The sequence below is a fragment of the Balaenoptera acutorostrata genome, chromosome 15, assembly GCF_949987535.1.
Source record: "Balaenoptera acutorostrata chromosome 15, mBalAcu1.1, whole genome shotgun sequence".
NCBI classification, from domain to species: Eukaryota; Metazoa; Chordata; class Mammalia; order Artiodactyla; family Balaenopteridae; genus Balaenoptera; species Balaenoptera acutorostrata.
Genome location: NC_080078.1, coordinates 53,608,504 through 53,634,058, shown reverse-complemented (window position 1 = coordinate 53,634,058; position 25,555 = coordinate 53,608,504). Strand labels below are relative to the sequence as shown.

Sequence of the window (25,555 nt, the reverse complement as noted above, 5' to 3'; positions counted from 1 at the left end):
CTGAGGCTCAGAATAAGGCTTCTCTTTCTCAAATATTGAACAAAATCGCAAAGTTCTGGGTTACATGCCCATCACTGAATTAAAAAATATGGCCAGAGGATAAGATTGGCTTTAAGCCAATTAGGGTACCCCTCTACAACTGTACTTGGGTCAATTCTACTCTAAATCCATGGCTGCTTCACAATGAGCATAAGTGCTGAGGAAGCAATGACAATATCTACTACCGTATGTAAATATACATGTATATATGTGTTTATACATGTGGGTACATATATGCACGATATAGACATATATACACACCCATCTCCAGAGGAAGCACAACTGAACTACCAAGCTGATTAATTTGTTCATTTACTCATTCAGTAGACACGTATTTACTAAGTACCTGTCTTGTTCCAGATACTATTCTAGGCACTGCAGACACAATATTAAATGAGAAAAGGAAGGTCCCTGATCTCATGGAGCTGACATCTCTGTGGGAGAAAACCAACAATAAACAAATAAATGAATAAACAAGAAAAATGACGTGAAAGAATTAAAGCAAGATGCCTGTTGGAGTAACAAGATGGAGATATATATATATATTTGGAGTGGTTGGTTAAAGGACTCTTTTTTTAATTTAATTTAATTTTTTTAACATCTTTATTGGAGTATAATTGCTTTACAATGGTGTGTTAGTTTCTGCTTTATAACAAAGTGAATCAGCTATACATATACACATATCCCCATATCTCCTTCCTCTTGCATCTCCTTCCCACCCTCCCTATCCCACCCCTCTAAGTGGTCACAAAGCACCGAGCTGATCTCCCTGTGCTATGTGGCTGCTTCGAAGAGGAAACATTTAAGCTAAGATCTGTATGAAAAGAAGAGCTTCCCAGGCAAAGATCAGGGTGTAGAGCACATCAGGAAGGTCCATTAGTGTAAGAGGCTTAAAAGTGCAAGGAATCCTGAGATTCTGGAGAAACCACAAGAAGCCCTGTGAGGCAGAGATACAGGGTATGAAAAAGAGTGTGGGCTGAGTAGAGTTTGGAGCAGTACGTAGATACCAGGGTATGTAGAACTTTGGAAACCATAGTAGAAATTTGAGTTTCATGCAAAGAACAATGAGACACATTGGAGCATATTTAGCAGGGAAGAGCAAATCTCTTTGTACATCTTTAAAAGGTCTCTTTAAAAGATCTCTTTTGAACCTACTGCAAGTTTTATATATCTTTTCTAAATTTTTGGACATTAGAACTGTTTCTAAATATATTTTTTCCTAGTTTAAAACAATATATGTATGGATGTTTATGTATACATCTGTTTTTCAAAGTGGTTGTACCAATTTACACTTCCACCAATAAAGAAAAGAGCTCCCAATTATTCACATCCTCATTCATGAGTGTTAGACTCTGGCCATGTGATCCTTCTGACCCCTCTGTAGGAAGATCGAGTTCCCAATGGTTTCACTTTGATCTCTGCTAATCAAAAGCCTTACTCTAAGCTCCCAAAGGCATAATGAGTTTTGTTTTTTTGTTTTTTTTTTAGTTTTCATTTGTTGTTTCTGTCTGAGCAGAACTCTAGAGTATCAATCAGTGATTACAGCAATAGTTTCTGTCGTGACTTTCAGGACAAGATCAAATGTAAACAAAACAAAAATCCAAGAATTCCACTCCTCTTTAAGCCTGTTATTTCAGGATAATTGAGCACTTACATTCTACAGTCTGTAGTTGATGAACATCATTTCATGGGCAAAAGAGGAGTAAGATAAATGTGGATCTTTTTTAGAATTTCCTCTAAGACTTTGTTTTTAAAGTCTGATTCATGTTTGAAGCATAGAGATTCGATCTCAAAAGTTCATAGCAATCAGTGTACACAGCAAAGGAGAAGGAATCAAGAGGCAAAGAGCAATCTTATTTAAAATGATAAGGTTAAGAGTAGGGAATCTTCAGCTCACACAATGTAAGAGTCATTAGAAAATAGAATTAATAAATATTTATGATTCTTAATTATTTTCTATCACAAAACACTTAATGGTGGAAAGTATCTTAGTCTGATGCTGGTCCTAAGTCAAGGATTTGAATGGAAATAGTTTATTTTGAAGGAGTTTCCAGGAAATAGTGTTGGAGGTATGGGGCAAGTGAGACAGGGGAGGAATGTAGTCACATAGGATGTTATCAAGCTAGTTACCACTGTGGGCAACCAGAGTCAATCCCACTGGAAACTGGGAGACAGGATCGAATATAATCCTCAGGTTTTCCCACCTGAGATGCAAGGGAGCTGGGGTATTTATCCACCAACTTCCTTTAGTCATTGGTTGAAGGCTGTTTCCAGGGGATGTTAATTCTGTGGCACTTCCAGCCTGCTAGACACTAAGCAGTCTCTGGCCACAGGAAAATCACTCCACCCAAAAAGATACAAAGGCTGGCAGTTGAAAGTTCAAGTCCAAATGCAATAAAATGGTAAAGGGGAACATCAGAGGGGCACCAACAGAGGCCTGGTGGGAGGAGACACAACGGTAGTTAAAACAAAGCTCCTCTAGTACTTGTTTCTAATACTATTCCAAACAGGCCCTCCACAACCCCACTGGAAATCAGCCATTGTGTCTAACCCAATGACTGCTATATGAGGACACAGAGGCTCAGTGACATTTAGGGACTTGCTCCAAGATACACAGATGCAACAGAGAAATCAGACATCATGATGTTTATTCTATGAGTCTGATGAACATCAGTAAATTGTGTGTCTTCAAATATTTAGAGAGGAAGAAAATAGCTGTCTTGGACTTTCAAGTGAAGCATTTCAAAGTGGGGACTGTCTAACTTATCCTTTCTTCCAACCGGAGTCAGAAGCAGACACGGAGACTAGAGTAGACAGCATCAGGACCCCAACAGGAGTCTTCCTCTCACCATGGAGGCTGACTGTTGTGCCCACAGAACATGTCTGTGGGTAGGTAGATTCCATGTGACTCCCATGTTTTCGTTCTTGACTCGGACATAAATTTAGCAAAGGGAAGTCATGAGAAGTGAGGAGACTACTCCTTTTGTCCTTTGAACTAGACCTGGACCAAGCAGTGACCCCACCTTAACACTTTGTCAGGAGATAAATTCTCCTGCTTTGGGGTTTTAGTCATCCCTTTGGTGGACAGATTTGATTTACCATTAGTGGGGAAACTCTTGGCTGTTTCTCAACTCACCCAAGAGTGCTAGCAGATGGGGTTCATATTCATCTGACTTGTTTATAAAGTAAGGCTGGATTTCAGGTAGAATTCTGACCTGTAATCATCTTGATTTGATTTGCCTTTGGCCCAACATCATATAAGAGTTGATATCCACCCCACCTTCAGAAATTGTGGTCCCTGCCACTTGTTTTATCCCTTTATTCTGTACCAATAACAAGCTTAGAGACGTACATCAATCACCACTTGAAACTGGTTGATCAAATTGAGTAGGAAACAAACCTTCCTGCTCCATGGAGGACACTCATACTTCAAACATTTGCATATTCAATAAGTCATAGACTAGACTAATTTATACAATACAATAAAAATATTATCCCAGTTAAAATCATATATGCTCTCACATATTCAGGGGCAGTATGCTTTTTAAAAAAAATGTTTATGAAATATAATTTCTTTAATTTTATAAATTACTTCACAATTGATCAAATTAATATTTGAAAGACATCTGATAGTTGGTGGGCATTTCTACCTAATTTTCATTAAAGGCAAGTAGTTGAGCCTGTCCTCCTGAAACACTTAAACTGATTTCATATCTCAATTTTTAGAAAATGCAGTTTAAGATTTCAGAGACTGCGCTAGGCTGTGAAAGGCATTCCTGTGAGCCCATCTTCTGTCTGGGATGAACAAAGTGTAAAGCAATAAATAAGAGACCAAGGAGAATAAAAGAACTCTCTCTGACTAGACATTCTTAATTCTAAATAGAGTTTAACAGGAAATGACACAACACTGACATACTTTTAAACAGTATTTTCAGACAGTAATTTAAATTTATGATTTTCCAATTTTTCATATAAGTATTATACATATATATGTACTTTCACATAAGTGCGTATATGTATATGCATGCATACATATAAGTACATATATATGTATATATGTGTACACACGCTTAAATAATGGAAGCTCATTTTAGAAGTATTTGAGGAACATGAATCTGTAAGGATCAGAAAATAATTCATTACTCATTTTTCTTAGTAGTATTTTTAAGCAGTCATTCATTTTTAACTTTAGCTGAACTAAAATTGAATGTCGGATTATGTTTCCTGCCATTTTTTGTTTTAAATTTTTAAGTGGTAGTCATTAATGAACTACATAATATTCTATATATTCCCTAAATTTCTCAGATTTTAAAACCTGTGAGTGATGGTGAGTGAGACCTGTAGCTGAGATGAGGAGCAAACAGAGAGCACTGTAGGAAGTAAAGAAGTAATATTGCAGAACTGACCTTAATTCTCTAAGACCAGGTCTTAGAAAGGGAGTAAAGAACCCCAACAGAGGAACAGAGGGTAAATGAATGAAGGGCAATCATGAATGCTGTTAAGGAAACAATCAAATCATGTATTATCTGTAGATGTATCACAGATAAATATTTTTAAGTCTTGAAAGCAACCACATTCAGTCATAAGATAGTTTCACATATTCTTTGATGACCTTCTAATATAAGCAATCTTATACCGGCAAAAGAAAAAAATAATTTAAAATTCTCTCACAATATGGTGTCCTAGTTTAGTATCTAAGGGGTCTGATGAGAACTGACATTAAAAAAAAAAAAAAAAAAAACCTTCTTTAAATAAATTTAAAAGGCGAAATGTAAATGCATATACAACAAACCATGCTAATTATCTTCTCTTAGCTAATTTATAGGTTATCAATTACTTTGGGCTTTTTTCCCTCTTTTCTTCCTTGTTTGATTTTGTGTTCAAAGTTAAAATGCCAAGGAGCTCATTACTGCTTACTGTGTTTGGTTGTCCTGTGAAAACCACTTGTGCTTTTATATACACCAGATTCTCATTACAACTGAGTCCATGCAATGTGGGCTGTGGGGCCTCCGCCTTCGTGAACATGTCCTAAAAAATTGCTCCAGCAACTAGTAAATCTGACCCTTTAGGCCATAGAGAGCTCTTTCATCTCTGTATTCTAATAAAAGTTACTAACAAGTAACTATAATATTAACTGTTGTAAGCCTTTGTAATTTACTTTTGGTGTACTCATTTCTTTGTCTTCACTGATGAATAGCTAAGTTAGGGCAAGGACAATGCAAACATTGTGCTTCTGTGTGTTTTCCAGACACCAGTCCAGTGCTTGGTATATATTATATCTGCCATTAATATTTTTGCTGAATGAACCAACTTTCTTTGGATGGACATGAGACAGTCACTTCTGTATAATACATTCTTGTCTCCAGGGTGATTAAAGCCATAATTTCAGTGTGTGAAGGTTATAGATGATCAGAACTGAACAGTCTTTGATCTGTTGAAGCACAATGAGTGAAGGGAACAAAGATATTGACCCATAAAAATTAATGAATAAGAGATAACCTCTCCTAAATAAGAAATGGAATACAAAGGATCTGTTGATTGGTCACAAGGACCATAATTGGAAGTTATGATGGAGAACATATCTAAGTTATTTGTAAGAGAAGTCAATATGTTACAGATAGAAAGTTCTATGCAAAGATTGTTCCAACCATTATTGCTTAAAGGACTATCCAGAGTGTAGAAATTAGATTAAATTTTTTGGAGGAAACAGCCCTTCCTTGCTCCTCAGTTATTTCTCTGTTTCTTTTTTAAACATTACACTTTTCTTCTTTGTCCATTACCACTCAGGGTCATCAAAAAAGAAATCAACCATGACCTGGATTCCTGAGAAATAAATCACACTGTTTCATATCTTCCAGTGTAACTTGAAGCAATGATTCAAACTCTTCTTTAAGCCTCTCATATAGAAGCACAAGTGAGTAGATCAATAATAAGATGGATAATCATATACAGACCTGAGGATATTTCCTGTAGCAGTCACAGCATCTTGATAGGAATAAATATTAGTTCGATGGAAATAATTTAATAAATGTATGTCTGCATTCCCAAGCTTTATGACAGATGATAGAACATTAATCTAGTTTGTTTTCAGAGTACTCATTTTCCTTTAGGTATACTTGCTGCTTTTTACTTTGTTGGAAGATTGATTGCATTACTGGCCCCATTTCTTCACTGTCACCACCCCCTGTAACCATGCCCTTAGACATGTAACTTTATAATTACCTTGTACTCTGACTTTGAGCTCAACCATGTGACTCATAGTGGCAAATGAAATGTTGGCAAATGTGAAATTCACAGACATGAATTCACAGTGCAATTGGGCTTGTTCTTAGAGTTGCCTTCTGACACCATGAGAAGGATATGCCCAGACTAACCTGCGAAAAGAGGAAACACATGGAGCAGAGCTGGTACCCACAGCTGTCTCAGTCAAGACCATCCTAAGTCAACCAACAGCACATCTACCTGCAGGCATGTGAGCATGCCAGGTCAGGACCAGCAGAACCACACAACCGACCCACAGAAGTGTAAGCAAATAGTTACCTATTGTTTTAAGCCATTATGTGTTGGGGCAGTTTGTTTCATGGCATTAATATGATAATTCCTACCTGATACAATCTGATTTCTCAATATGTAAATATATAATTAATTGTTTCTTATTAATTGAAAGTATGAAAGCACATGGACAATGAACAGTGATTCCTCAAATATGTCCATGATTCTATTTTAAGGATATGGTATCAAATTAAAGTAAAAAACACAATGGATTTTTTTTTTACAAAGTTCTGAGAATGTTCGAACTATGATCTCTTTATTTTTTCCCATAACAAGAATTGAGCAACCATAGAGTAATCCAGCTGGCCTATATCTTGAGTTCTCTAGAATTATACGAAGTTTTTCCAATTGATAATATGACAGTAGACTTTAGTAATGCTCTGGAAGGCAGTCTCCTCAGCTGCATGGGGTAGAATAGAACAATAAATGTTTATTATTTCTCACTATTCTGTGGGTTGACTAGGCAGATCTGGTCTGAGGTAGCTTGGTAGCAGCTTAACAGCCAAGAATGGCCTCGTCACATGTCTAGGGTCTCAGCTAAGATAGCTGAGACCTCTCTCCAAGAAATCTTTTATCCTCCAGTGGGCTGACTTGAGCTTGTTCATTGGTAGCAGAAGGGTTCCCAGCAGCAAGGGAGGGTAAGACCCATGGGCAAAAACCTTTAAAACCTCTGCTGGCATCACATTTACTGTTGTCCCATTGGCCAAACCCAGAGTTGGTGTCGGGGGGCGAGGGGTCGGCAGGGGGGAAGGGAACCTGGCAAGGGCATTGTTACAGAGAGAAGAATCATGGTGGCCATTCTGCAAACAGTCTACCTCTTGTATCATACCTAAATCTTCCTGATGGGGAACTAGAGCTCTACATGCCCATTTCTGCAAGCTATTCAGTAAGTCCTACACTCTGGCCCATGGAAGACAATTCCACCCCTGTTTTAAAATGTAGGTTTTATTATTATTAGTTATGGTGAGACCAACAGATCAGGAGACAACTGCTATTGGAAAGATAGTTTGCTACTCATAGCTCCCAAAAGGAGGGGGCACACCATGCTACAGGTGGCCATATGGGGAAGCACTAGGGTCAGTCAGGAGGTGGAAGGAGCAAAGGGAAAATGTGGGCAAGAACTTTACAGTGGTTTCCACTGGAAGGAATGGGCAAGGCTGAGGATTGGCTGGTTTGAATAACTTCAGTTGGCTCTGGGGTGTAAGCGTTGGCCTGGGTGATTAATGCAGGAAGTATAAGGGCCCAACAGAGGAAGTCAGGGGTTGGAGGGTGGGGTTCTGGATTTGTTGGTTTGCATATGAACCTTTAGCATGAGTTCTTTACTATTCTAGGAATTAGTTTGACCCGGGAGGGGCAGTCCCTTCAGTATCAGCAAGGCCCCAGATGTCAAGGCATCAGAAAAGCAGAAAATAAAAAGGCATGGTTAATATACCATCCCACTTCAAAATTATATTCCTAAAGCAATAATATATTACTGTTCTGAGAGACGGAAGTTCAGGGAGTCTGAACTTTACTTCATAAAAATAGAACTACCATACGACCCAGCAATCCCACTACTGGGCATATACCCTAAGAAAACCATAATTCAAAAAGAGTCATGTACCAAAATGTTCATTGCAGCTCTAGTTACAATAGCCAGGACATGGAAGCAACCTAAGTGTCCATCAACAGATGAATGGATAAAGATGTGGCACATATATACAATGGAATATTACTCAGCCATAAAAAGAAATGAAATTGAGTTATTTGTAGTGAGGTGGATGGATCTAGAGTCTGTCATACAGAGTGAAGTAAGTCAGAAAGAGAAAAACAAATACCATATGCTAACACATATATATGGAATCTAAGAAAAAAAAAAAGTCATGAAGAACCTAGGGGCAAGACGGTAATAAAGATACAGACCTACTAGAGAATGGACTTGAGGATATGGGGAGGGGGAAGGGTAAGCTGTGACAAAGTGAGAGAGTGGCATGGACATATATACACTACCAAACATAAAATAGATAGCTAGTGGGAAGCAGCCGCATAGCACAGGGAGATCAGCTCCGTGCTTTGTGACCACCTAGAGGGGTGGGATAGGGAGGGTGGGAGGGAGGGAGATGCAAGAGGGAAGAGATATGGGGACATATGTATATGTATAACTGATTCACTTTGTTATAAAGCAGAAACTAACACACCATTGTAAAGCAATTATACTCCAATAAAGATGTTAAAAAAAAAAAAATCATGTCAATAAGCCCTGCTGGTGATACAATGACTACAACGTTCTCAAAATATTTTTTAAAGGATTTCTCAGTCCCACATGAGGTGTGTAACATTAACTTCTTGCTATACTGTCTCCTTTCTAGGATTTTCTTTCCAGTATTAGACATTAATGTAGGACCATCTTAGCATTCTGCTAAGTGCCCACTCTAAATGTGTGTGAAAAATATCTGACATGCTCTCTGAATGCATGAAAATTTTGGGGGGGAAGCAATGTCAGATAAATAGAAGGCAGTGTCAACTAAATACACTTTAGCGATGATTTATTTGGTACCTACTATGTGCCAGGCACTGTGATAAGTGCTATTGGATTTTAATCAAATGCCATTTAGGCTCTCAAGGGGCTCACAGTTTACTGAGCAATCAGGAAGAAACAGTGTTAAAACATGTAGCACTTTATGGGGTCTGCTTAAAGTTTAAGGTTACCTGTCCAGGATTCAGGAGTTTCTCTAGGATGCAGGAGGCATTTTCTGTGCCAAAACTGAGATAGCCCCAGGCAAACCAGGATGGTTGGTCACCGTAGGTCTGCTTGGTCATACCACCTGCAAAAAATGGCTAATGATGGGACTTCCCTGGTGGTCCAGTGGTTAAGACTTCACCTTCCAATGCAGGGGGTGTGGGTTTGATTCCTGGTCGGGGAGCTAAGATCCCACATGCCTTGTGGCCAAAAGAACAAAACATAAAACAGAAGCAATACTGTAACAAATTTAATAAAGACTTTAAAAATGGTCCACATCAAAAAAACCCACAAAATCTTTAAAAAAAAAAAAAAAATGGCTCATGAGTAGTTCTCCTCTGAATTCAGAAATTTTGACTAGAGAGATCTGGACTCCTCCAAACTTCTGTATCTCAGCTACCATTCAGTTACGTTGACCGTGAATCCTGATTTGCCAGGATAGGGAAGAAAGTGTGGATGCTATAAGCCAGAGTTGTGCTAGTATCAACTCGCACGAGCTCACAAGAGCTGGTTCTGCTCATTTCTTCCCAACTCCACATTCAGTGAGTCATGCTGATAGATCAGAATTGGCCATGCTGGGAGAATTTATATAATGGAAATTGTCAAATAGTACTATAAATCAGGGCTCCTCTCCCCCATGCCCAACCCCAGAGCTGGGTTTTAAACATTTACCAGCACACTACTGCCCAAAGCCGAGTTGAAAAATCTGGCAGCCCAATGGAGATGCAGTTGGTGCTCTACTCCATCCCTTTTCTAAGGCAGTGCATCTATCCCCCAGATGCTGTGTGTGCTGGTTGCCAACAACTCTTAGGTCACCCCCTTCTTCTGAGAACTGTCCTCAGCTGACAGGAGCTGCCTTGCCTGTAAATGCATGGGACGTAATACCCTGTACCCAGTGGTGGCCTGTAGCCAGTGACTGACTTATGGAGTGATATCAAAGGTCAGCCCTCTTGCCTCAAGTTGGGACAACACTATGGTACCATGCATGTGGCAATACTTCCTCTGAGATCAGGCTGAGACTAGTCACCAGATGGAACTACATCCTTGCCCACCTGCTTCCCCTTCCCTATCTTGCTTCTCTTATTTCTTTATATGTTTTCCCCAAGAGTCTCCCTTCAAAAAATCACTGGCTTAAGAGTCCCCATCTTGACCTGGAGATTATCATACTAAGTGAAGTAAGCCAGACAGAGAAAGACAAATATCGTATGATATGTCAAATCTTTAAAAAAAAAAAAAAATCCAAATGAACTTATTACTTCTTATTATTTACATAGAAAACAAACTTATGGTTACCAAACGGGAAAGCGAGGTGGAGAATAAATTAAGAGTTTGGTATTAACATATACACACTCCTATATATAAAATAGATAACCAACAAGGACCTACTGTATAGCACAGGGAACTATACTCAATATTTTGTAATAACCTATAAGGAAAAAGAATCTAAAAAATAATTGTATATATCTGAATTACTGTGCTGTACACCTGAAACTAACAGAGCATTGTAAATCAACTCTGCTTCAAATTTTTTAAAAAATGGGCAATAAAAAAGAGTCCCCATCTTAGGCTCTGCTTCTAAGGAACATGACGTAACATACCCAGCCCAGGAGAATCTCTAGGGAATGAACATTTGATCCCTAGTATATCTCATGTACTAACTTATGAATTGTTGAGAGAACTTTTTGATCTTCATCCTTCCTTTGAGCAAAGAGCACCCCCTTGATTCTTGAGCTTTCTGGAATCTCATTTGTAATTCTCCTTCATTTCCTTGTGCATACCTAGTAGTAACCACAAAATGCTTTTGAGGGCAGTTTTCAGTTTTGCATTTTGAACTTTGGATCCTCTTTTATTTAACTAAATTGGGAGAAGGAGAAATGAAATTCCAGTGTATTCACATGACATTTAAGGTAGAGAAATTTAGTGGCAGTAGGCAATCACGTGTAGCAGCCGTTTATGACTGAATTATACCATTTGTAGCTACTTAACATGCTGAACCATTCCTCTCTGTCTGGAAAAATCATAAAAAGGAACCCGTCAGCACTCTGAGTCACTGCTAAGAAGCTTATGAATCCTCACACCTGCATTTAAATGAGTGTTTGCAGGGCACAAATATAAAGACCTTAGAGAAATGAAATGAAGCACTCTAGCAGAGAAAAACAATATTGGTTTCTGTCTACATTTGTAACTTGACTGCAGGAAGAACACTTCTGGAATTAGTTTATTAATAAGAATCATTTTGAATAACTTTTTTACTTCATATGTTTTTTAAACAAGGATAGATCATATAAGAAGGATTAAAACCAAGTGGCAAATTTTGATAATATCCAAAATATGAAGGAATAGTAGATGCTAGGATACTTCGCTCCATTCCAAGTAGGAATTCTGTAAATATGTGAATACATAAATCAGAAACTGTGAATACCTCATCTTTAGTTTCTTCTTTCTTAAATTTTACATTTTATAACGGTGTAACTTACATCAAGTATAGTGAATAAATCTCAGGTGTAAGTCTTGATAAATTTATAGACACACACACACACGTAATCACCACCCATATAGAAACTGAGCATTTCTGGTACCCCAGCAAGCTTCCTCAATTACCTCCCCACCAAAAGGTAACCACCATCTGACCTTACATTGTAGATTTTCCTAGATTTTCATGTTTCTGTGGAATAATTGTTTCCCTGTATAGCAGCAGGAGTCTAGTCATAGCACCTCTTGGTGCCTATTTTAAGCATCCCTTTAACCCACCATTATCTGAAGAATCATTAGCCTTTTGCTACTTATACTCAGAAGAGCTCACTCTCCCATTGTCCCCACTGGGCATCCTTACCTATGCTATGGCCACATTCTCAATGTGATCCTTGGAGCTTTTGCCCACTTTCTGGGAGCAAAATACACCCCAGACTCTCAGTGCTTCTGTTCTAGGTGCATATCTACAGGTTCTAGGACCTGTATCTAGATCCTTTCAGGAACTCTCACATACCAGAGGTAAGACATGTCCTCAAGCCAGTGCCACCATGCTGTCATATAAGCAAGGGCCATATGGCATTGGCAGACTCCATTGCCAGTCCTCCAGTTTACTGACTCTTAAATGTGCACACCTCAGAAGATGTCACAGTTTGGCTCAACCAGAGACCAGCCTCTTGCAGAATGGTTCAAGATGAGGTAGAGTTGGAAAAAATTACAACCTCTTCTCTTTGCATGATGCTGTATACACATTTTACTCCATTATAACCCAACAGAGCCTAGTTTCTGGTATACCATGTTGGTTCATGTCTCCCTGCCTTTAATCATATTACTACATCTTTTTAGAACTACCAAGTTTTTACCTCTCTTGACTTCAGTTCTTTTCTTTCTCTCAAGTCTTGGCTGAGTTGTCACATCCCAGAATCTCAAGTTTAGCTGAGTCCTTCTTCTCTGGGTCCTCATGCTAATGTGCTTTTTTTAGCATTACTTCCAGTGTTTCCCAAACTTGAGGTGGCCCCTGCTCCTTGACAGCTCCAAGTGTTCAAATATTCTTCATTCTTTAAATTCAAATTTGGATACTATCTCCAAATTTCCAGCTCTTCTCTAATGAAGCTTATTGCTTCCTCTCTATACAAATTTGACAGTTTGTTAATACCTCTTCATAGTTTTCACATTTTATATTTCCTGCCAAATTGTAAAAATTCCTTGAGAAGAGGAACCATGTCTTATTCAATATTGTATTCCAATCCACTCCAGCACCCAGCTCAGCACCATTCAATTAACGCCTGCTGAATGCATGCAGACCTGAGTGAATAAGCATGCCTCATTGATTGATCACATCAGTTAAACTGGGTCAAAGACATTTTTATTAAATTGTTTCCATTGTCTGACTTTTGGAAAAGCAATATGACCTACAGAGTTGACATGCCCTTGATATCACAGAGGATGTGTCTGAAGAATCATGTTTCTGGATCACTTCACCAACTCCACCCTTTGGCTTTTGTTCCAGGCACATTTTTCACAAAGAAACACGTTAAACAACTAAATGTGATGATGGCAGATTTATTATCAACATGATATGGAGTAGAGAAAAACAAATTTGCATTTAAAAGCAGATAGTGGGCCAGTGGCTAGGCCAGGATTGCTAATTTCCTCACTTCCTTATGGCCTTGTATAGTCTGAGACTCACAATGACAAATCCCAATGGGCCATTGACCCTAGTGGTCACTCTCAAATAGGAAAACTTGGAATTTTAAATTTGCAGATTCAACAGGTCTCCTTTGCACATTTTTTGCAAAATTTGTTTTGATGAGAATTAGATTAAGAACAATTTGTTTCCCATAGAAGTACACCATAGTCTGTACATGCAGCACTACCCTCAACCCCTCTATACCTTTTAAGCAAACAAAGCTCACAAATTTTAATTTCAAAATCCAGAACCAGGATATTATCTCAAAAGTCTGAGCTACAAAAACTGGGACACATATAAACACAGTGTGGAATCTTTGAGACATAGATCTCCAGCATCACATGGTATGGTTTAGTTTAGGAGTTCGTAAAAGTGTAGAGGATGAACTTTTGCTGTAAGTTATATAATGATGATATTTTTATTAAATTTGCAGGCCTAAAAATATCTTTTAGTAGATGAAAGTATTTTAACTTACCAGAAGCATTATATAGTTTGTAAAATTGTGCCAAAATTTTAAGAACAAAAAATGATCAGCTTTCTTTGCTATTTTGGAGGACTAATGCCAGAGCTATCAAATATAAAAACTGTTGGGAACTCCAAGAGGGGGATCATGAAGGATCTACTTAGCTCTGAGCAGTACCAATAGAGAATTCTCCCAGGGCTTATACTAAATGAGTTGGGTTATTAATTAGTAAGAATTAAAACAATTATCTGATAATGCACAGCACTGCTCTTAATGTAGCCTGCCCAGGGACCCTCTCAAGAAGGGGTCTGGCAGTTTGACTCTTTGCTTTCTTATATAATAATATCATTATGGTCCAAGCAAGGGGGAAGTCCAACAAGAATGTATTCAAGCCCATTCAAAAGAGGTCTCCATGACATTTCAAGGAGTTAAGGAAAAACAGAAAAACAAACGTGTGAGCAGAGACATTCCTTTTTGAAGACATTAGGAGTCTTTTGTTTATCTATTTTCTAATTTTTCTTTCTATTTTTGAGAGTACTTGCATTCATCCTGCAAGCTTGCATGGGGAAGAAATAATATAGTTGTACATTTGTCACCATTGTGTCCCAGCTTATAACGCTCTTACCTGAGATTACAAATTTTTCAAATTAGTGGAGTTTTAATACAGAATTGCTCATACTGAGATCTGTGTATGTAACGTAATAATTAAAACCCAAGAGACAAGTAATACATAAAGTCAGAGGTCCTGGGTTCTAGTTTTCCCTAGCTGGGTGGCTATGGATTAATTATTAAACATTTCTGAGTGTTCCAGTCCATGACTATAAAATAGAAACGTTGAATCATGTGACTTCTCAAGCCACTTTAGCTTTTGAAATTGTAAGATTTTACATAATCACTTCAGTCCCCACCAAAATAAAAATTTCCAAAAAAAAATTGAAGCCAACTTTGCTTGTCCCTTTGTTGTTGGGGTGAATAGCCATAACTATCAGTTACTATAAAAAAATAGTTGAGACTTATGTAAGGTATGATTCAATAAATGCTTACTGAGTATGTATTACTTCATGCGAGGCTCTGCACTTGGAATTGTAGAAAAGTTCAAATATATTTAAAACATAGCTTCTGGCATGGTGTCTGGTCTGAAGAGCCCTCCAGGGGAGGTGGGGAGATAAAGGAGATATTTATCAAAATTATTTTGGGGAATGGTGGAATAGTCACCAAAGTAGTGGTCTGTCTCTCCACCAGATGCTTATATATTGCTTTGGGTTTTGTTTCTAACTTGATTATTTTTCTAAATTCTGTGTGGAACCAGAACTCATGTTGTATTATTTACATAGCAAATGTTACAGACTGAACTTTGTCCCTAGAAATTCATACGTTGAAGCCCTAACCTCCTATGCAACTGTATTTTGAGAGCGCTTTTGAAGAGGTAATCAAGGTTAAATGAGGTCATAAGGGTGGTGCCTTAATCCAACATGACTGGTATACTTATAAGAAGAAGAAGAAAACTAGGCATGAACATGTTTTGAAAACTATTCCTTGATTTGCCCAGTCCTAGGTGCTTGAGTTACATGAGTGACCAAAACAGACCGAAATCTTGCCTTTCAGGAATTTATACTCTGGTGGAAGGAGGAGAATAAGACAGCCCCTGCCTCTGAGAAGTTCATCTTGTGGGGAGGTGGCCCCACTTAAACTAATGGTATAAATAAAATGATAGAAATAGAGCAAAGGAAGCCTGAACAGGGAGTTTTAGAAGGACCTAGAAGGAGCTTGAAGATGATTGAGCTGATGATTCCTTGAAGATTTCATTTGTCCAGAGAGTACCAAGAAAAAAGCCAGCCCAATATGCTATCACAAACTCTGAAATAGTATCGTCTGAATTGTCTTCTTTATGTTCAACTTACTGTATAAATGTAAAATACAGAAGAAGCATCTGTTGAATTATTTTTAGCTCCTTTTGTAGGAATTTAATTGTTTATATAACTAAATATAGTCAAGTAGTAGGTAAAATTGATAGTCTTTTTTTTCCCCCACAAATTTAGTACCTTCAAACAACACAAATTTATTATCTTACAGTTCTGAAGGTCTGAAGTCTGACACGGGTCCTACTGGGCTAAGATCAAAGAGCCAGCAGGGTGTGTTTCTTCCTGGAGGCCCTGGGGAAAATCTATTTCCTTGCCTTTTCCGGTTTCTAGAGACCACCTGCATTCCTTGGATTGTGATCCCGTTCCTCCATCTTCAAAGCCAGCGACATTGGACTGAGTCCTTCTCACCCAGACTTCTCTCTGATTCTCTTTTCTGAGTCCCTCTTTCAATTTTAATGACCCTTGAGATTACAGTGAACCCTTGAACAACATAAGTTTGAATGGTGCGGGCCCACTTATATGCAGATTGTATACAAAGGATCTGCAGTTGGTTGAATCAGCGGATGTGGAACCATAGATACTGAGGGCTGACTGTCAAGTTCTGTGCAAATTTTCAACTGCTCTGAGGGTCACTGCCCGTAACCCCCACATTGTTCAAGGGTCAACTGTACATTGAGCCCGCTGGGATAATTCAGGATAATCACCCTAGATCAGCTAATTAGCATCCTTAATTCCATCTGATTTTAACATCCCTTTGCCTTGTATCCTAGCACATACACAGGTTCCAGCAATTAAGAGATAGAGCCCTCTGGGGAGCCATTACTCTGCCTACCACTCTAGTGTATTACATATATTCTGATCACCAGGAAAAAAAGTAAATGATAAACATAAAAGAAACCAACTGAAAGAAAAAAGTTTTGTCTACCCTGCAGCCCTAGAGAGCAGAGAAAATCAAAGAGCTCTATTTTTCATTTTAATCATTTTGACAAGATAATAATTTAGAAGGCAAGATAAAGGAAGACAGACTTTTTTTTTTGAAGGCACAATTCAGATTCAGTGCTCCCTCAAATAGTGTCCACCTGTATGTATGGGGCGGGTGGTGTCAGTGATAATCAGACATTATCTTCCGAGCACTTGCAGTAGATGTGCTCTACACCGTAGAGCCGCGTGGGAATTCCCACTTGAGAAGCATTTGCTATTACATACTTTTCTTGCCTGTCTTCACCTCACATTGTACACACTTCAGAGGCAGGTATCAGTATTGTGCACAGTTCTTCACATATTTTGGTGGGTGACTAAAACACATTTCATTATATGCAACTTCTAGTCACCCAAAACATTATGGTAACAATAACCACTACCTTTTACTGAACCGTTACTAACTAAGGGCCAAGACTCTGTGCCAAGTGCTAGACATATATTATCTCATTTAAAGGTGACACCAATGCCACAGGGAAGGTACCACCACACCCAGTCTCACCTTGACTACACATTAGAGCCACCTGGGCAGCTTGTAAAACTCCCGAAGCCCAGACTGCAGGTAGACCAACCAATCAGAGCCTCCGAGGGTGGGATCCAGGCATCTTATTTTTTAAAGCTTCTGGGTGATTCTGACATGCAGCCAAGGTTGAGCCTAGGTCCTAATATTTTGGATCCCAAGCCCAGATACTTTCCTCTGCCAAGTAAGCCAACTGCCCAGGCCCCTCCCATCTTCTGCCCCCACCATCCCCATTGTGATGCTTGCCAGTCTCTGCCATGGACCCTTCTACTCCCAGTTAGATTCTTGCCCGCTTCACACAAGCTGAACATTCTTTTTTTTTTTTTTTTTTTAACATCTTTATTGAAGTTTAATTGCCTTACAATAGTGTGTTAGCTTCTGCTTTATAACAAAGTGAATCAGTTATACATATACAATATGTTCCCATTTCTTTCCCCTCTTGCTTCTCCCTCCCTCCCACCCTCCCCATCCCACCCCTCTAGGTGGTCACAAAGCACCGAGCTGATCTCCCTGTGCTGTGCGGCTGCTTCCCACTAGTTATCTATTTTACATTTGGTAGTGTATATATGTCCATGACACTCTCTTACCCTGTCACATCTCACCCCACCCCCTCCCCATATCCTCAAGTCCATTCTCTAGTAGGTCTGTGTCTTTATTCCCGTCTTGCCACTAGGTTCTTCATGGCCTTTTTTTTTTTTTTTTCCCCTTAGATTCCGTATATATGTGTTAGCATACTGTATTTGTTTTTCTCTTTCTGACTTACTTCACTCTGTATGACAGACTCTAACTCCATCCACCTCATTACAAATACCTCCATTTCATTTCTTTTTATGGCTGAGTAATATTCCATTGTATATATGTGCCACATCTTCTTTATCCATTCATCTGTCAATGGACACTCAGGTTGCTTCCATGTCCTGGCTATTGTAAATAGAGCTGCAATGAACATTTTGGTACATGACTCTTTTTGACCTATGGTTTTCTCAGGGTATATGCCCAGTAGTGGGATTGCTAGGTCATATGGTAGTTCTATTTGTAGTTTTTTAAGGAACCTCCATACTGTTCTCCATAGTGGCTGTATCAATTTACATTCCCACCAACAGTGCAAGAGTGTTCCCTTTCCTCCACACCCTCTCCAGCATTTATTGTTTCTAGATTTTTTGATGATGGCCATTCTGACCGGTGTGAGATGATATCTCATTGTAGTTTTGATTTGCATTTCTCTAATGATTAATGATGTTGAGCATTCTTTCATGTGTCTGTAGCCCATCTGTATATCTTCTTTGGAGAAATGTCTATTTAGATCTTCTGCCCATTTTTGGATTGGGTTGTTCGTTTTTTTGTTATTGAGCTGCATGAGCTGCTTGTAAATCTTGGAGATTAATCCTTTGTCAGTTGCTTCATTTGCAAATATTTTCTCCCATTCTGAGGGTTGTCTTTTGGTCTTGTTTATGGTTTCCTTTGCTGTGCAAAAGCTTTTAAGTTTCATTAGGTCCCATTTGTTTATTTGTGTTCTTATTTCCATTTCTCTGGGAGCTGGGTCAAAAAGAATCTTGCTGTGATGTATGTCATAGAGTGTTCTGCCTATGTTTTCCTCTAAGAGTTTGATAGTGTCTGCCCTTACACTTAGGTCTTTAATCCATTTTGAGTTTATTTTTGAGCATGGTGTCAGGGAGTGTTCTAATTTCATACTTTTACATGTTCCTGTCCAATTTTCCCAGCACCACTTATTGAAGAGGCTGTCTTTTCTCCACTGTATATGCTTGCCTCCTTTATCAAAGATAAGTTGACCATATGTGTGTGGGTTTATCTCTGGGCTTTCTATCCTGTTCCATTGATCTATATTTCTGTTTTTGTGCCAGTACCAAACTGTCTTGATTACTGAAGCTTTGTAATATAGTCTGAAGTCAGGGAGCCTGATTCCCCCAGCTCCATTTTTCGTTCTCAAGATGGCTTTGGCTATTCGGGGTCTTTTGTGTTTCCATACAAATTGTGAAATTTTTTGTTCTAGTTCTGTGAAAAATGCCAGTGGTAGTTTGATAGGGATTGCATTGAATCTGTAGATTGCTTTGGGAAGTAGAGTCATTTTCACAATGTTGATTCTTCCAATCCAGGAACATGGTATATCTCTCCATCTATTTGTATCATCTTTAATTTCTTTCATCAGTGTCTTATAATTTTCTGCATACAGGTCTTTTGTCTCCTTAGGTAGGTTTATTCCTAGATATTTTATTCTTTTTGTTGCAATGGTAAATGGGAGTGTTTTCTTAATTTCACTTTCAGATTTTTCGTCATTAGTGTATAGAAATGCAAGAGATTTCTGTGCATTAATTTTGTATCCTGCTACTTTACCAAATTCATTGATTAGCTCTAGGAGTTTTCTGGTAGCATCTTTAGGATTCTCTATGTATAGTATCATGTCATCTGCAAATAGTGACAGCTTTACTTCTTCTTTTCCGATTTGGATTCCTTGTATTTCTTTGTCTTCTCTGATTGCTGTGGCTAGGACTTCCAGAACTATGTTGAATAATAGTGGTGAGAGTGGGCAACCTTGTCTTGTTCCTGATCTTAGTGGAAATGGTTTCAGTTTTTCACCATTGAGGACAATGTTGGCTGTGGGTTTGTCATATATGGCCTTTATTATGTTGAGGAAAGTTCCCTCTATGCCTACTTTCTGCAGGGCTTTTATCATAAATGGGTGTTGAATTTTGTCGAAAGCTTTCTCTGCATCTATTGAGATGATCATATGGTTTTTCTCCTTCAGTTTGTTAATATGGTGTATCACATTGATTGATTTGCGTATATTGAAGAATCCTTGCATTCCTGGGATAAACCCCACTTGATCATGGTGTATGATCCTTTTAATGTGCTGTTGGATTCTGTTTGCTAGTATTTTGTTGAGGATTTTTGCATCTATGTTCATCAGTGATATTGGCCTGTAGTTTTCTTTCTTTGTGACATCTTTGTCTGGTTTTGGTATCAGGGTGATGGTGGCCTCGTAGAATGAGTTTGGGAGTGTTCCTCCCTCTGCAATATTTTGGAAGAGTTTGAGAAGGATAGGTGTTAGCTCTTCTCTAAATGTTTGATAGAATTCACCTGTGAAGCCATCTGGTCCTGGGCTTTTGTTTGTTGGAAGGTTTTTAATCACAGTTTCAATTTCAGTGCTTGTGATTGGTCTGTTCATATTTTCTATTTCTTCCTGGTTCAGTCTCGGCAGTTTGTGCATTTCTAAGAATCTGTCCATTTCTTCCAGGTTGTCCATTTTATTGGCATAGAGTTGCTTGTAGTAATCTCTCATGATCTTTTGTATTTCTGCAGTGTCAGTGGTTACTTCTCCTTTTTCATTTCTAATTCTATTGATCTGGGTCTTCTCCCTTTTTTTCTTGATGAGTCTGGCTAATGGTTTATCAATTTTGTTTATCTTCTCAAAGAACCAGCTTTTAGTTTCATTGATTTTTGCTATTGTTTCCTTCATTTCTTTTTCATTTATTTCTGACCTGATCTTTATAATTTCTTTCCTTCTGCTGGCTTTGGGGTTTTTTTGTTCTTCTTTCTCTAATTGCTTTAGGTGCAAGGTTAGGTTGTTTATTCGAGATGTTTCCTGTTTCTTGAGGTAGGCTTGTATTGCTATAAACTTCCCTCTTAGCACTGCTTTTGCTGCGTCCCATAGGTTTTGGGTCGTCGTGTCTCCGTTGTCATTTGTTTCTAGGTATTTTTTGATTTCCCCTTTGATTTCTTCAGTAATCACTTCGTTATTAAGTAATGTATTGTGTAGCCTCCATGTGTTTGTATTTTTTACAGATCTTTTCCTGTAATTGATATCTAGTCTCATAGCGTTGTGGTCGGAAAAGATACTTGATACGATTTCAATTTTCTTTAATTTACCAAGGCTTGATTTGTGACCCAAGATATGATCTATCCTGGAGAATGTTCCATGAGCACTTGAGAAAAATGTGTATTCTGTTGTTTTTGGGTGGAATGTCCTATAAATATCAATTAAGTCCATATTGTTTAATGTATCATTTAAAGCTTGTGTTTCCTTATTTATTTTCATTTTGGATGATCTGTCCATTGGTGAAAGTGGGGTGTTAAAGTCCCCTACTATGATTGTGTTGCTGTCAATTTCCCCTTTTATGGCTGTTAGTATTTGCCTTATGTATTGAGGTGCTCCTATGTTGGGTGCATAAATATTTACAATTGTTATACCTTCCTCTTGGATCGATCCCTTGATCATTATATAGTGTCCTTCTTTGTCTCTTGTAATAGTCTTTATTTTAAAGTCTATTTTGTCTGATATGAGAATTGCTACTCCAGCTTTCTTTTGATTTCCATTTGCATGGAATATCTTTTTCCATCCCCTCACTTTCAATCTGTATGTGTCTCTAGGTCTGAAGTGGGTCTCTTGTAGACAGCATATATATGGGTCTTGTTTTTGTATCCATTCAGCCAGCCTGTGTCTTTTGGTGGGAGCATTTAATCCATTTACATTCAAGGTAATTATCGATATGTATATTCCTATTCCCATTTTCTTAAATGTATTGGGTTTGTTATTGTAGGTGTTTTCCTTCTCTTGTGTTTCTTGCCTAGAGAAGTTCCTTTAGCATTTGTTGTAAAGCTGGTTTGGTGGTGCTGAACTCTCTCAGCTTTTGCTTGTCTGTAAAGGTTTTAATTTCTCCATCAAATCTGAATGAGATCCTTGCTGGGTAGAGTAATCTTGGTTGTAGGTTTTTCTCCTTCATCACTTTAAGTATATCCTGCCACTCCCTTCTGGCTTGCAGAGTTTCTGCTGATAGATCAGATGTTAACCTTATGGGGATTCCCTTGTGTGTTATTTGTTTTTTTTCCCTTGCTGCCTTTAATATGTTTTCCTTATATTTAATTTTTGACAGTTTGATTAATATGTGTCTTGGCGTGTTCCTCCTTGGGTTTATCCTGTATGGGACTCTCTGTGCTTCCAGGACTTGATTAACTATTTCCTTTCCCATATTAGGGAAGTTTTCAACTATAATCTCTTCAAAAATTTTCTCAGTCCCTTTCTTTTTCTCTTCTTCTTCTGGTACCCCTATAATTCGAATGTTGGAGCGTTTAATGTTGTCCCAGAGGTCCCTGAGACTGTCCTCAGTTCTTTTCATTCTTTTTTCTTTATCCTGCTCTGTAGTAGTTATTTCCACCATTTTATCTTCCAGGTCACTTATCCTTTCTTCTGCCTCAGTTATTCTACTATTGATCCCATCTAGAGTATTTTTAATTTCATTTATTGTGTTCTTCATCATTGCTTGGTTCCTCTTTAGTTCTTCTACATCCTTGTTAAATGTTTCTTGCATTTTGTCTATTGTATTTCCAAGATTTTGGATCATCCTTACTATCATTATTCTGAATTCTTTTTCAGGTAGACTACCTATTTCCTCTTCATTTGTTAAGTCCAGTGTGTTTTGAGCCTGCTCCTTCATCTGCTGTGTGTTTTTCTGTCGTCTCATTTTGCCTATCTTACTGTGTTTGGGGTCTCCTTTTCACAGGCTGCAGGTTCGTAGTTCCCGTTGTTTTTGGTATCTGTCCCCAGTGGCTAAGGTTGGTTCAGTGGGTTGTGTAGGCTTCCTGGTGGAGGGAACTAGTGCCTGAGTTCTGGTGGATGAGGCTAGATCTTGTCTTTCTGGTGGGCACGTCCACGTCTGGTGGTGTATTTTGGTGTGTCTGTGGCCTTATTATGATTTTAGGCAGCCTCTCTGCTAATGGATGGGGTTGTGTTCCTGTCTAGCTAGTTGTTTGGCATAGGGTGTCCAGCACTGTAGCTTGCTGGTCGTTGGCTGAAGCTGGGTCTTGATGTTGAGATGGAGATCTCTGGGAGATTTTTGCCGTTTGGTATTACGTGGAGCTGGGAGGTCTCTTGTGGACCAGTGTTCTGAAGTTGGCTCTCCCACCTCAGAGGCACGGCCCTGATGCCTGGCTGGAGCACCAAGAGCCTTTCGTCCACACAGCTCAGAGTAAAAGGGAGAAAAAATAGAAAGAAAGAAAGAAAGAAAGAAAGAGGCTATAATATAGTGAAGTAAAATAAAGCTATTGTAAAGCAAAGCTATACAGACAAAATCTCACCCAGAAGCATATACATATACACTCACAAAAAAAAGGAAAAGGGGAAAAATTAATATCTCCTGCTCCCAAAGTCCACCTCCTGAATTTGGGATGATTCGTTGTCTATTCAGGTATTCAACAGATGCAGGTACATCAAGTTGTTTGTGGAGTTTTAATCCGCTGCTTCTGAGGCTGCTGGGAGAGATTTCCCCTTCTCTTCCCTGTTTGCACAGCTCCTGGGGTTCAGCTTTGGATTTGGACCCTCCTCTGCGTGTAGGTCGCCTGAGGGCGTCTGTTCCCCGCCCAGACAGGACGGGGTTAAAGCTGCTTCGGGGGCTCTGGCTCACCCAGGCCGCGGGGAGGGAGGGGTACAGAGGAGGCGGGGCGAGCCTGCAGCGTCAGAGGCCGGCGTGACGTTGCAGCAGCCTGAGGCGCGCAGTGCGTTCTCCCGGGGATGTTGTCCCCGGATCCCGGGACCCTGGCAGTGGCGGGCTGCACAGGCTACCGGGAGGGGCGGTGTGGAGAGTGACCTGTGCTCACACACAGCTTTTTGGAGGCGGCAGCAGCAGCCCCAGCGTCTCACGCCCGTCTCTGGGGTCCGTGCTGATAGCCGCGGCTCGCGCCCTTCTCTGGAGTTCGTTTAGGCGGCAATCTGAATCCCCTCTCCTTGCGCGCAGCGAAACTAAGAGGCAAGAAAAAGTCTCTTGCCTCTTCGGCAGCTGCAGACCTTTTCCCGGTCTCCCTCCCGGCTAGCTGTGGTGCGCCAACCCCTTCAGGCTGTGTTCACGCTGCCAGCCCCAGTCCTCTCCCTGCGATCTGACCGAAGCCGAGCCTCAGCTCCCAGCCCCGCCCGCCCCGGCGGCTGAGCAGACAAGCCTCTCGGGCTGGTGAGCGCTGCTCGGCGCCGAGCCTCTGTGCGGGAGTCTCTCCGTTTTTCCCTCTGCGCCCCTGTTGCTGTGGGGTCCGCGCTGATAGCTGCGGCTCGCGCCAGTCTCTGAAGTTCGTTTAGGCGGTACTCTGAATCCCCTCTCCTCGCGCACCAGGAAACACAGAGGGAAGAAAAAGTCTCTTGCCTCTTCGGCAGCTGCAGACTTTTTCCCCGGACTCCCTCCCGGCTAGCTGTGGTGCGCTAACCCCTTCAGGCTGTGTTCACGCCGCCAGCCCCAGTCCTCTCCCTGCGATCCAACCGAAGCCCGAGCCTCGGCTCCCAGCCCCGCCCGCCCCGGCGGGGGAGCAGACAAGCCTCTCGGGCTGGTGAGTGCTGCTCGGCGCCGAGCCTCTGTGCGGGAACCTCTCCGCTTTGCCCTCCGCACCCCTGTGGCTGCGCTCTCCTCCGTGGCTCCAAAGCTTCCCCCCTCCGCCACCCGCAGTCTCCGCCCGCGAAGGGGCTTCTTAGTGCGTGGAAACCTTTCCTCCTTCACGGCTCCCTCCCACTGGTGCAGGTGCCGTCCCTATTCTTTTGTCTCTGTTATTTTTTTTTTTTTTTTAATGATATTCTTGTCTGCTTACATTCTTTTTATGTATGTATGTATGTATGTATGGCTGTGTTGGGTCTTCGTTTCTGTGCGAGGGCTTTCTCTAGTTGTGGCAAGCGGGGGCCACTCTTCATCGCGGTGCGTGGGCCTCTCACTATCGCGGCCTCTCGTTGCCGCGCACAGGCTCCAGACGCGCAGGCTCAGTAATTGTGGCTCACGGGCCGAGTTGCTCCGCGGCATGTGGGATCCTCCCAGACCAGGGCTCGAACCCGCGTTCTCTGCATTGGCAGGCAGATTCTCAACCACTGCGCCACCAGGGAAGCCCCTGTCTCTGTTATTTATTTTTTCTTTTGCTCTACCCAAGTACGGGGGGAGTTTCTTGCCTTTTTGGAGGTCGGACGTTTTCTGCCAGCGTTCAGTGGGTGTTCTGTAGGAGCAGTTCCATGTGTAGATGTATTTCTACTGTATCTGTGGGAAGGAAGGTGATCTCCGCGTCTTACTCTTCCGCCATCTTCTCCCTCTGCCTCAAGCTGAACATTCTTGAAGTCTTTAGTATGATCCCAGTGACCATATGACATTGCTTTCACCTAAAATACACCTTACTGTTCTTGGAATTTGGGGGAGGTTTTCTTGGGAGGGGGTATCTTTATCATTAACAGTACTAGTATTTTGCAAAATTAATTATAATAGCTTGAAATTTACCACGTTATTTTATATAC

The 25,555-nt window shown here is 40.1% G+C and overlaps 1 protein-coding gene across 6 annotated transcripts in view; it reads left to right on the top strand.

Annotated features, from left to right (window-relative positions):
- Nucleotides 1-25,555, top strand: part of PLCB1 (phospholipase C beta 1) — a 697,632-nt gene that overhangs the window by 419,953 nt on the left and 252,124 nt on the right. The window contains exons 1-2 of one of the 6 annotated variants that reach the window (XM_007165239.2): nucleotides 5,873-5,953; nucleotides 6,372-6,563. The exons of the other annotated variants lie outside the window; for them this stretch is intronic. The gene's annotated coding sequence lies outside the window, so the exon portion shown is untranslated. Of the gene's footprint in view, nucleotides 1-5,872; nucleotides 5,954-6,371; nucleotides 6,564-25,555 lie in introns of those variants that run through there. 6 annotated transcript variants of the gene reach the window in all.